Source organism: Lonchura striata, chromosome 2 (genome assembly GCF_050655825.1).
Source record: "Lonchura striata isolate lonStrDom1 chromosome 2, ASM5065582v1, whole genome shotgun sequence".
Classification (NCBI taxonomy): domain Eukaryota; kingdom Metazoa; phylum Chordata; class Aves; order Passeriformes; family Estrildidae; genus Lonchura; species Lonchura striata.
This window is the reverse complement of record NC_140704.1, coordinates 62,669,686-62,682,578: the sequence shown is the minus strand read 5'-3', so window position 1 is coordinate 62,682,578 and position 12,893 is coordinate 62,669,686. Positions and strand designations below refer to the sequence as shown.

The 12,893-nt window shown below is 41.7% G+C and overlaps 1 long non-coding RNA gene across 1 annotated transcript in view; it reads right to left on the bottom strand.

Annotated features, from left to right (window-relative positions):
* LOC146768276 (uncharacterized) overlaps positions 1 to 6,740 on the bottom strand; it is a 30,679-nt gene extending 23,939 nt beyond the window's left edge. Inside the window, exons 1-2 of the long non-coding RNA XR_014953335.1 lie at positions 5,795 to 6,740; positions 1,185 to 1,301 (exon numbers count right to left, since the gene is read on the bottom strand). This is a non-coding gene — a long non-coding RNA (uncharacterized LOC146768276). The remainder of the gene's footprint in view (positions 1 to 1,184; positions 1,302 to 5,794) is intronic.
* Between the last annotated feature and the right edge of the window lie 6,153 nt (positions 6,741 to 12,893).

Here is a 12,893-nt window from a genome sequence, read left to right as displayed (position 1 = left end):
TGGAGAGACTTTAGAGTTGGCCAGTGGACTGACCTTCCTGCTGTGCTAGAACCTGATGGATGGAGAGAAGCTGAGGTAGGTGCGGGGCAGATGTAGGTTGTGGCCTCTCCAGGGTCTGCTTATGTGCAGGCAAACTTTTATTGGATTTGATTAAGAGTTCTTCCTTTCTCATATGATGAGCAGCAAATTACTGAGTCCAGAGTCCTCTGTTAAATCAGTGTGTTCAAAATACTCACAGACCTACAGAAGTCCCAGAAAAAATGTCATTTTCCATAAAATATGGCTGAAATTAATGTAGGTGCTGTTTGGACATATGATAGTGAACACATCCTCAATCAAAAAAAATTGAAAGGAATCTCTCTATTTAGGAGGAAAATGTTGATGAAAAGCAGCTAAGGGGAACATCTTAGAAACACACCCTGTTTCCAAAAGGAAAGCATTTTAGTCTACTGCTGGTTTTGAAGAATGCATTATGCAGATTGTTAGCATTGCAGTAGTGATCCTCACATATACTTGCACATGCTACCAAGGTTGAAATTACTTTTCCTCGATACAAATGTGTCTACATGTAGAGCCTAGCTATAATCTGCTTCTTAAAAACCTCTATTGCCTTACAGTAAGCTGAAAATTAGATAAGTGAGTCCAGTTTTACAATTAGAGCAAAGGCTCTTCCTGACTCTCCCTATAATATAATGAACTATTAAGTACCTGGATTGGTTTGGCTGAACTAGTAAGTTCTGAAATATTTTCAGTTTGTTGTGCTGCCTTAGAAATTTCTTGCTCCTGTGTGAAACTCAAAGATGCTTTAAATTTCTGGGGTATCTTTAATAGATACAGGCAGAGCAGATGGTAAAATATTTGTGTGCTTGACAGTGTCATCAGCATTCTAAGAATAGTTGAATATCTAATACTATACATATACATATAAAAATATTCTAATATTAATATTATGCTATATAATATAACTATATATAATATTATACTAAATATTCCAATACTATACTCTATGAGAAATTATGCTCCAAGAAAATCTTAAATATGTTACCTTCTGCATGAATAAATCAAAACAGATAATTAAGTTTTGGGATGACCAAAGGACAGCCAATGATAGCTATAATTTACTTTCTGCTCTAGATTTCTTTTCTGAAAGCCTTTGTTATACAAATTCTTTTGCAATTACTTACAAGATTTGCTGATGTGGAAGGGCAGCTGGTTTGAGTCCTCCTGATCACTTCCTACTTCTTTTTCTTATCTTTGTAATATTGTACATGTAACGTGTGGCCAAGGGATAATCTTGACTCCTGGTGGAAAGAAAAGTGTGTTTGGTTTTTTTCCCTTCTGGCTTAGTTTCTAGTTTGATCAGTTTTGGTGCCACTTGAATGGGGTTGTATATAATTAAACCTCTGTGCACATTTTTGTTTTGTTTGGGTTTTGTATGTAATGTAAGACCAGTGGCTATCTTGGCTATGGCTTGGCTACACTGGTTATGCAGCTTTGTAGCAGAACCCTGAGAGCTACTCACTCTGAGAAGAGGCAAAGAGAAACCATGATTAAATTTGTGGTGTACCAAACTGCATGTGTTGTTAGCATTCTGCAACATCTTTCTTTGGAATAAGGTGGCATCCAGAAGCCTTTCCCAGAATTAGCTGGCAATGTGAGAGTGAAGAGTGGTCTGACCTGCCTAGTGCAGTGAATTGATCATGGAAGCAGGTCAGGAATGAGGATCATGAAGTCTGGCTGTGGTTATTGCCTTGGCTAATGAGGCAGAATCTCGAGCAGGATCTGCTACTTCAGGACTTAGCCTATAGCTTGAAGTCAAGGTTGCACAGAAAGCCTAAAGGTGCAGAAATCTCCCTTGAATGTGTAGCAATGCTGAAAAGATTTGATTCTTTTTTGTTAGGTTGGTCCTGAGAAAATAAGTAATGCTACAGCTGAGTTAAGCTATGAGGATCCTTGTAAGGAGCATTGAGAGGCTGGAACATGCCATACTCCATACTAACACTTTTAGTGGAAATTATCATACATTGATTTAAAAATGCTAAAATTGTTTCTTGGAATAGGTTGGAGTGGAACATTTTTCCAGGTAAAAAGAAGATAACTGTCACTGAAAAAGCTTCTCTGGATTGTAATTGGAAAAAAATGGTCCAAGATCTGGATCTCAGCATAAGAGTTGTATTGAAATGTCAGACTGTAGTACAAGCAAAGGCAAGAAGCCTGCTTGCTCGTTACCTTTTAATGCTCTCCTCTGTCACTGGTTTGTAGGTACAGTGTTTTACTTATTTATGCCCAGGGTGATACATGTGAATGAGAGCTGGCAGCAGCTGCTGAATAATGGATGAAACACCTGAATTCTGCTGGTGGCAATTTTCACAGAATGGGGAGATGGACTGAGGGCTTGCTGCTCCCCTGGCTGAGCACTCTGCTATTGCTTCCCTGGCAATGGCAAGAAACTTCCAGCAAGTCCTGGGGTTTCTCAGTGAAGAATGTCTTTCTGCAGAGTGTACCTTGACATCTTACATCATGGTCTGCTTCATCTTCTAGCTGATTGCTCCTGTTTCTAATGAAGAGTCTGACTAGCATTGGCATGCAAGAATAGCAATCTTCCCTTTCCACTACCTTTTAGCAGTGCTTTCAAAGTGCATCCTTAAAGCCTTTATGCACAATTTCAAATGAATAAGCTTTGCTAAGAAAGACAGCAGAAATGTTTTAATTAGAGTAACCTAATGGGCTAGCTGAGCTCTGAATACAGCAGTGGCAGGAGATCACTGAAAAGCTTCTGCCCTTATCTGGCTTTAATCATATATCTTGATTTCCAGGGCACTTGAAGGCTTTATTTTGAATGCTTCACAGATTACACTGACTAATATGAGAATAGGGTCATTAGTGTAATAAATCTCAGGTAAGTTTAGAGCTAGCCTTAGGAAACCTTTCTATATTTGGCTTCTGATAGCAGTTGTCGTACAAGTCTATAAAAAATAAGTGTTGACATATGGTGTAGGGTACTAGTACACATGTCAAATGCTAATGCTGTCATTTTTCCAGCAAAATGAGGCCAGGCAGTCTTAGCTTTGGCAACATGGCTCTGTAACATGCCTTGCTTGCCCTGGGGAAGCCAAGCTCCTGCTTGCTGGGCACCTGTCTATACAAGCCAAACACTAGAGTTCAGTGACTTGTTCACAAAATGTTGGATTTTCCTCTCCACTAACTGAGGAACTTGAATCTATAGCCCAGCTAACAAAATAGGTATTTATAACCTCATTTGTAGGAGGGACAAGAGCTGGTTGGGCTACAACAGCCTGGTTAAAAACATCTGAATGTCCCACAAGCTGGGTCAAGGATTCACTCTGCTCCTTGTTTTAGCCAAGTGGGGCTTGACTTCAGTAGGACTTCATTTGCCTCACCCTTGATGACCCCTGGGCTTGCAGTGTGTGTGGGAGGGGTGCTGGCTGGATCCTCTGACTATGTTTTGCTCTTCAGTCCTCAGGGCTTATCTCAAAGTTTGCACCGGATAGGAGGGGTTGGAAAATGTGTGGAGAGGAAGAAGAGGAACCAGCCTGTGGTGAGACTAGCAAAGGTACAACTCAGTGACATTTGCAGTAAACCAGCTGCCCTATATCTGCAGCTGCTGTGCTAGGCAAATTGGTAGGGAAGGGATTTTAGTCCTTACCTGTCTAATCCCAAATTGCTGGGATATCTTGCAGTACAACAGTGATGGAGAAACAGCTACCCTGCCTCAAGTAAAACTATCAAATAATGCCCAAGAATGTTTGAAAGAACACCAGCAAGATGATTTAGTGGGCCTGCCTTTGGGCAGCGTGGTTAAACTGCTTTAGTGGGCCTGCCTTTGGGCAGCGTGGTTAAACTGCATTTTAATGAGTTTGCTGCTAATTCCACCCTGGCTTGCTCTGTTACTGTAAACTGATGGAGATATCACTGCTGGCTCCCTTGCTCTGACACACAAAGGCTTCTCTGTGTACATGTCTGCAAGAGTGTCACTATTCTTGTTCTTTTTTTTTTTTTTTTTTTTTTAATCTTTCATTCCCAAACGATTCTGGCCAGATTGGTTTTCCTTCTGTATAGCTTTGTAAGGATAATAAAGTAGCAGAAGCAGTGGGGGGCTGTGGGGGAGAGAATTAACACTCTGTTCCTAGCTTTAGGATGACCAGATGCATGAGGAGGACCTGACTCAGGGGGGGCTGTTCCCCCTGCAGTCCCAGCATAGCTCCTGCTCTTAGGCTGGGACAGAGCTCCACTTTGCTTAAAAACCAGAATGGCTAAAGAAAGCTGGAAAAGGGTGAAGAGGGCAGTGCTAAATTGTGAATGTGTGCCATTGGGTAATCTCAGAGGGACAAATGCACAAAATCCAATGATTCTACAACACAAGAGTTACATCTTTGTGGTTCTGTGTGTGCCACCTTTGCCATTACTTTTCACAGCTCTGGAGGAGTCTTGGTTCCTCTCTGGGTTTGACAGCAGCTGCTCCCTTTTTTGGCTCTCTGACATGTGCCTGGCATTGAGGGGGAAGACAGTGGGGGTAGATCCTGTGCAGTGTAGCAGCACCACAGTGGTGCAGAGAGGTTCAGCACTGCAGCAGAAGGGTGTGGGGCTGGAAAGCCTTTCTGTAGGACAAGGTGTGTAAGGGATGGCATCAAAGGGTCTGGAGAAAATAGCCATTTGCTGCAGACCCTGGTAGCACTCCGCTGAGCAGCACTGCACTGCTGGGCAGGCAGGCAGCTTTGATAGTGCAAAGTCATCCTCTGTGAAGGGGAAATGGGGCACAGGGTTTGGGGAGGGGTTGTCTGAGAAAATTGGCTTCCTTCTCCATTAAATTATAGCATGAATGAGGAAGGTAAATGATGTTTGATCTAGAATGAAACCTTTGGTGCTGGAAACACCAGCCTCCTCAGACCTTCCAGAGGCTTTCATTTGGTTGCAAAGATGTGTCTTACCTACTTTGTCTGAAATTCCTTACTCATTTTTTGACAGCTTTCAGAGCATCACAGACCCACTCTCTTCCCCCTTGCTGTGGAAAATTAGATTTCAGTATCTTCAAGACAAAATTAGTTAAAAGTTATAGGGAGTAAAGCCTGTTTTCTAGTCCCTCTCTTGCATGCTGAGTTTATTCTTCAAAATGCCTGTCTCTAATTATGGTCATGCTTCCTGTGGAGAAGGTGGCTGACCATCAGCCCTGTGGGACAGGCTGCTGTGCTCTAGAGAAGGAAGCTGGCTGCTCACAGATACCTGGCTCACACTAATAGGGCTGCTACCAATCATTTAGCAAAATAGTTAAGCAAATATTTAGCAAATATCCAGAGCTACCAGTAAGAAGAAGGATGTTTCTGAAGCAGTTTAAAACATTCTGATCCTTTACAAACTAATGGTTGTAAGGGCTGGGGATGCTCCTCCATAACACAGTATTGTTTTCGTTGCTGTGCATTTTTCAGCAGTGTCCCACTATGTGGGGCTTTCCTCCACCTTTAAAATTGCCCTGCTCACCTTTAACCCACAGTGAAAGTACTGATTCAGCATAAAACTTGTGCTGTGATGTTCCTTGCCCCCTACTGAATCAGAAAGAATGAAGAGCACTTTGGCTTGCGTTACCTTCCTAATCTCTCCAAATAATAATTTTGCTTTAATCTGGTTTTCTCAGTTACCCAAAACATTGACTTTTAACAGTAACTGGGGAATCCCACTTCTGAGTAAGAGGTTATTGTTATTTATATTACACATGGTTGGGAGTTTTATAGTTTTGTATTTATGCTTTGGCTTTCTATTTATTTCTGCTTGTACTCACCTACTTCAGCTTTCTGGAGGGAACTAGACCACTTGTTCAGCAAACAGTTGTCTCCAAAGCCCAACTGCAGGCTTGTGATGAGGCACTTTTGTGGGACTTTCCTCCATGGACTCCTTCCAAAGCCTGCCTGTGCTGTTCCTCCCCAGTCTCATCTGTTTCACTGCAGAGTTTGCTTTTTATCTTTAGTATAAATGGTCGTTGTTCAGCAGTAGAAAATAATCGGGCCAGAAAACCTGGCTTTGTTCCATCAAATCAGGTGCTTTTTTTATCCTGCTTGGGGGTGGGGGCGGGGAGGTGGAAATGAGCCCCTCTGGCTCTGTGTTCCAAATGGCTTTTTCAGCATCTGTAGTGGTTCTTTTGCCTTATGGATGCTGATAGTTGCTGCTGGAGGAAGAAAACACTTTATCAGTGCCTCTCAGGGCTGCTCTGAGGGAGAGACCAGGCCAACCATGCTGGCAGCTGCCTGTGCCCAAAGGTACAAAAATCTGCTGCAGCACTGTACACATGCCACACCACAAAGGGCACCTACTTTTTCCCTTTGGGCAAAACACAGAAATGTTATTTCTGAAGTGAAGGGGAGGAGCTACATCTTAGTGGCAGGGTGATGTTTTTAAGAAAAAACAAATGCATTCTTTTTTCCCTCCCTCTGTCTCATTTGCTAATAATATGACTTCTCCTAAGCTGTAAGCAATAGTTGAAAGTCTTCCAGCCTCTAAGCTTGAAAATGTAAAGAAAAAAAAGGGACATGCTATGGAGCTATGCTATGGAGTGCTAAAGAATGCTATGGAGCTCCTCCTTTACTTTCTGAAAGAAGCTGAGGCAGCCCCAGGGACACTCATGTTATAGTTGTTAGTCACCCCATGTGCTCAGTCTTTCAGAGGCTGTTTACTCTCGATGAGAAAGGGGAAAGTCCAACAACAGTAAATCTGCAAACATGAGCACATGCCTTCATGTTTGCTTGGGGTTTTATTCCTGGATTTGGCTTTTCTGATGACATAATAATTAGAATGAAGTCCTCTGCATAGTTAATCTGCTATTGTTTACTGATAGATAAGATCTAATTTTACAAAGATCTTCTTTTCTTCTTCCTTGTCCCTGCATGTATTTATCCATTGACTAGTTTTTAAGTGCCTAGGGTTGCTTTTTCAAAGGTCTGACTATCAGCATTTAGAACATAAAAGAAACACAGGAGTTAGCAATTGTTCTCATTGAAATTAGCTGCTGCTTTTCCAAGTTCTGTTTCCCTTCTTTATTTAAAATTGAAATATTTGTTCATAATGTCTCTGTTTAATTACTTGGACTACACAGATGTCTGGAGGTGTGATAGAGGTCTGAAGGTGTGCTATTCCTCCCAGTGGGACAAAAACTAATGCAAGCAATGCAGTCACTGATGACTCCCAGGACTAGCCCTCTGGTGAGGGTTACTAGAGTACAGCTAAAAGCCCTCTGAAAAGTAGCCAAGACGCTGACCCTCTAACTTCAGTGGCATGTCCAAGAGGAAGGTGCCGAGGATTAAACTGTCTTTAACATAGAGAGTATTTTTAGAGAATCAGGCTTTTAAGTTACATCTGTTTTGCTCATAAACTGACTCTGGTCTGATTTTGCAGAAGCTTGACTGTTGATTTTTCTGCAAAGCAACTCTGAACCTCTTCACCTTGTAAGGTTTCAAAGAATTGCTGTTTGAACACGTAGTTCATGTCAGATAAGTCCAAGTTGAAGTCATTTTGCAGGCTGAATGAATTTGACTATCCTGAAGGTCCAGAAGATGGGACAAAGAGGTGTCAGACTTGTATTACCCTGATCCAGGATTTTCAGTAGCAATAAGCAGTTAATGGCAGAATTGAAAGTTCAGATCTTTCAAATGCTTATTTTAGCAATTCATAGATACTGTGTGGAAAATGCACACTGAGCATTGCAGCTGCTAAGTTTTGTTTTATTCTGTGAAACAGAGTTATCCAGTTGACAGGGAGAATGTCTTTTAGTGTAGTCCTTTATTTGTGCTTTGTAAGATTTTAGCAGATTAATAGCCAAATGAAGAGGCAAAAATCAAGAGCAGATCCTTGCATGTCTCATTAGTCATGTGAGCAGATTTAATTGAGGAGTAGGAATGGAACAAAAGCAATAATTGAACACTAATGTTAACCTGACTTTTATGTGGTTGTTACTGAAAACTATGTGATCTTGCTATGTAAGACTTTTTTCAGATCCTTAAATTCTTCCACTTCAAAGAAAAAAAAAGTTAGGAAATGCTGACCTAGCTTGTATCTATGAATAGTCTTCTTGGTAAGCATTCCAACTTGTGAGCAAAGGCTTTGAAATCTTCCCCTGCTTGTAATGGAGCTGAATGAGTTCAGCAGTAAATATTCAACAAGTGTAATGCCCGTTTCCGCTCTTTGTTCCCCTGAGAGTCATTTAAATAAAACAAATTCAGTGCACACTAATAAAGTGGGTAGGTAGCTATCACAGCTTAATAGCTTTGCTCGACCATTTTCCTTGGCAAGGAGCTTGAGGAATATTTCCAGCAAGGTCATGATATCTTCATCATGGACTGTTATCAGGAATTGCGTTTCCTGGTGTCAAGTCCCAGTGCTGCAAATACATTGCCCTTTGGAGCCTTGAACTGCTCAGGAGACACAGATACACAGCCTTTCTGCTGCTCCCCACAGCCCATTGTTATTGCTACAGCCTTCTCCACTTGCATTCAAAATGTTTTTCATACAGAATATTCATTGAGAATTTTTCTGCTTGAATTGCTTTTTTTTTTTTTTTTAACTATAACTTGCAATTGGTTGCATCTTGCTGGACAATTTTTCAGCAACACTACCTCCTTTCTTCAACTTCATTTTAGTGAGGTGTAGGGTGAAAATGTTCTACTTGTGGTACCTCCTGAATTTGCTGCTCCAACAAGTGCAATGCAGCTACCTGAATAACACACCAAAGTGTTGAGGAAATTTGCTGAGCTACAAAGAATGATGAGGACATGTCTTCCTTTGGGTCATCTGCTGCCCACTGGAACTTGCTCAGCTCTGCTGTAGGAAACCAGATAAGCAATGGGATGTGGGGGTGGGGCAATGCACCAAGATCTAAAAACTGTTCCTCGCTGTCTGTAGGTAAGATAAGTGTGGACAGATTAGGGGAAAAGAAATTGACAGTCAAGATATTTGCATTGTATTCATACACCTTGAGCCATGAGCCTGTTCAACGCTCCTCTGCAGAGGAGGACCTGGGCCATAATTTGGCCTGACCTTGTGCCAGTGTTGCCACATCTGATCTGGGCACTGCCCCCAGCCTAGAGCTGTTGGTTCCCCTGCACACTTCAGGGACTCCTTGCTGGAGGCTCCCTGTGGAGGCAGGAGGTGGGCACAGGAACTGTTTGAGCCAGAAATGCTGCTGGGGTTTACCCAGTGAGCTGTGCTCCGAGTTCCCTTACCCACCCCCTGAGCAGATCTTATGCTGAGTAAGTGTTAACAGTGTGAAACTCCTAAAAAGAGGAACAGAGTCATCCTTCATCTGCAAATGCATGACTGCATGCTGCCTTTTTGGTCTGCTAGGGATCTTTGGCAAGTGGTGAAATAAATGCTGTGGACTGAGGAGCTGATAGTCCCTTACCTTCCGAAGGGTTTGCATTCGTAGTTTGGCATCTCTGAGGTTTGTCCTTTCTTAGATGGCTCTGCATCATCTGCCAAGGTGGGAGTCTGCATGGCACCATTCTCCATGGCAGGACATTCATGTGGATCTGTTTAGGAGATCTCCACCTGCTTGGACCCTTACTCTAATGTCGAAAGTATAATAAGCATATTGAAATTACCTGAAGGAGTTCCTAACTACTAGAGGTTGAAAAGCAGATAGATAATGTGACAATATATGCCCCTTGCTTAGGGAAAATATAATGCTGATAATTTGCTTAGTGCCCTCTAACTGATGCTCTCTGTTCAGTTCTGCATGTTTTTCTTTCTAGCTTGGTATGAATGCATGCTCCTCTCCTAGAAGATTGATTATCTAGAAATCATGCCTGAAAGACTTTTTAAATTTAGCTTCAACATCTAAAGGGAACTGAAGTTCAGATGCACAATATGATTAAGTGCAGTCTAGTTTCAACCAGAACCTGTTATTCTTGCCAGACAAACTCCAAATTGAAAAGGGGCAGGGCATTTCTGATGAGCAGCAGACTAACTGAATAATTTAGAGCTTAGTTATTTAGTATCCTGGGTCAAAGTCAGTCAATGGTTGAGCTGAATAAAAGATCTTGAAACACCTATATTTAGAATATATTTTAATGTTTAATTGCTTATTTCAGAAAGCTTCTAAAAATTGCTTAAGCTTTAGGAAATCAAGTTAAGCCAACATAAAACCAGAATTTCTCCATTTCTTTGCTCTTGTTTTTTTGCTAAGAAATAAACATGTACATCTCCAAGTTTGGACACGGAGGTCAGGCTGACAGGACTGTAGTTCCCCAGATTCTCCTTACAGCCCTTCTTGTGGATGGAAAATAATTAGCAATAATTGTGCTTCCGATTAACCTCATTGGTTATGACTCTGACCCTGCGTTAGGCAAAGCCCAAACATTGTTACACATCCAATGCTGCTACTAGTTACTTGTTCAAATTTTTACACATGGGTGGCTATTATTTTTAACAGTTTTTAATAGCTGTTAAAAATAACTCTCAAGCTGTTAAAAGTAACTCTCAAGAGTTACTTTCTTGTCTTCCAGAACAGCAGTATCTAAAATGCTGTGCATCAAACTCTGCTTTGGAGGTTGGTTTTATGCACCCTACCTTTTGAGGAAGATCCCCGATTTAAGGAGTTCTGCATGGTCCTTGCAGCTCCTGAAAACCTGGCCATTGTCATCAACACTCACTTGCGGATGCAGGGCCTGATTTTTTTAGCCAGGTAACTTAAGTGTCTGCATCACATCTTATAGCATATTTCCCATCAGCCCTATATATTTGGTACATTCTGGTACTCTCCAGGCAAACACACAGGTACTCAGAGCTCCTCCGCAGAGCCATCAATTCATAATTAATGGTCTTCATCCACCTGAGAGCTATGATAAGGGTTTTCTACTCTTTACACTTGTCCTGTAGGTTGTAAAGTGCAGCCTCTGGCATGGCTACCCACAAAAAAGGCTGGTTTTCCATCAGTGGGTGTACTGTGCTCCCTTTGTGGAGCACCAGATTCCATCAAACTGTAGAGGAGCAGGAAGCAGTGGTGGGGTGCAGATTTGGGTGCTGCACCCTTCAGCATGCTGACACTGAGACCACACGTGGTCTGGAGTGAGCAAGAAACTGGAATGGGTGTCCATTGTCTCAGCAGAGAAAAATGCTTCAGAGGTCTGTGGCACCTCCTGCAAATTGCTGCAGTTGTCAGGGCTCACTGCTGTTGTGACGCGTGCTGCTTGGTCTTCTGTCCTGTTAATGCAGGCATCAGTGGGCTGCCTATTCCATCCTCATAAAAGGAACCTGTTTTGCAGAGGATATGATGCAAAGATCCTGCAAGCTTGAAATATCTGAATGTCTTCCAATTTCTGTTCCCAGAAGTCTTGTTCTAGCAAATGCTGTTGAATGTACACACAGTACAAGGGGGTGCAGGGAGAGGCTCAGCAGGAGATGGGATCATACCAAACATCATCAGTCTTGGACTGTCACAATTAAATAGTCTGCACTAGATGTTTTTAAGTCAAGCTGGAATGATTAATTGTTTGTGGAATCCCATTACCTGACAAAGGCTCCAACCTGACTCAAATATATGATCAGCTACAGTTCTGCATTTAGGGGCTTAATTTCCAGTCTTGCTGTAGTAATGCATTTGGATTTCAGGATGCACCTAAGCAGGAATATTCAACTTGCGTGACAGCCGTTGGGAAAAATCCAGGTATTGGGAGAATCCTCACCCACTTCAGCAGATGGATAGTTTTCATTTGTCAGTCTAGCACAAGAGAAAATGAACAAAATTTTCCCCCTTTCTCAAACACCAAAAATTTCTGCTTCCACTGCCTGAGTTCACAGCAGTTGATAGACCCTAAATTGCCCAAGACTGTAATTGTTTCCTGTTTGTTTAGGTTTAGATATTCACAGACCCAGTTTGAAAAATTACTATACCAGACCCAAGTAATGAAAGTTTGCTAAAGGAAATCTTGCAGTCCAAGAAGAAACTGGAAAAAATTTTTCCTCTTCTTTGACCAGCTGGGGGTGAACTATTGATAAGTACAACAAAGCCAGGCTCTCTCCAGCTTCATTTAATCTCTTTAAACCTCAGCATGCAGAGCTAGGCTCCTTTCTCTTATGCACCTGGGAACAAGGGAACAAGAGCAAATGCAGGGCACACCTGAGGAGGAACTGACAAACTACCTTGAAAAACTGGCGACTTGGAAAAAATAAACCATAGCAATACAAGTGAGCAAAGGAAGAAGAGCAAAAATGTATTAGTAATGTTTTAACTGCTCTCAGTAGGCTTAACAGTTTGAGAAAGAAACCCCAACATTCCAGTTCTGAACAGCAGCAATTCAAAAAGAAATTGAGGTCTCCTGAGAATTAAATTGTATATATATCTATTCATATGGTCAAACAAAGGTTTTTCCTGTTTGCAGCCTCTCTGCTTACTCCTTCATACTTTATGGTGTTCAGGACTTCTAGGCAAATTATTTTTCTTAACAATGGAAAGTTTTGCCTGGGTTTCAAGAAAGCTTATTTCATAGTGCATGACTTGAGTGTGCCAACATGTTTTTAATTTACGAAAACTTTTGAGTGGATAAACTTGAGACCTGAACAAGAGCTCTCAGGCTTGAATATTTTCTTGCTCAAATAAGCCATACATCAGAGGTGAAGACACCTAGAGAACTATTCAATCCAGCAAAGCCATCAGGTGTCCATCAACAATTGGGGTCCCATCTTGAGAGCATTTTCATTTCTCAGCTGTCAACAAAATCTGTAATTTTTATGCTGTCTCTTCGCCACTTATCATCTCAACTCCCTTTCTCCCCATGATGCAGTAAAACATAAAGGAAATAGTCAAAGTGAGACTCTGCGTTTTGCATTTAATAGATGTCGTGATCTGACCACAGGTCCCCAGTGACTGCTCATTGTTCTCATTCTTTTGGCAT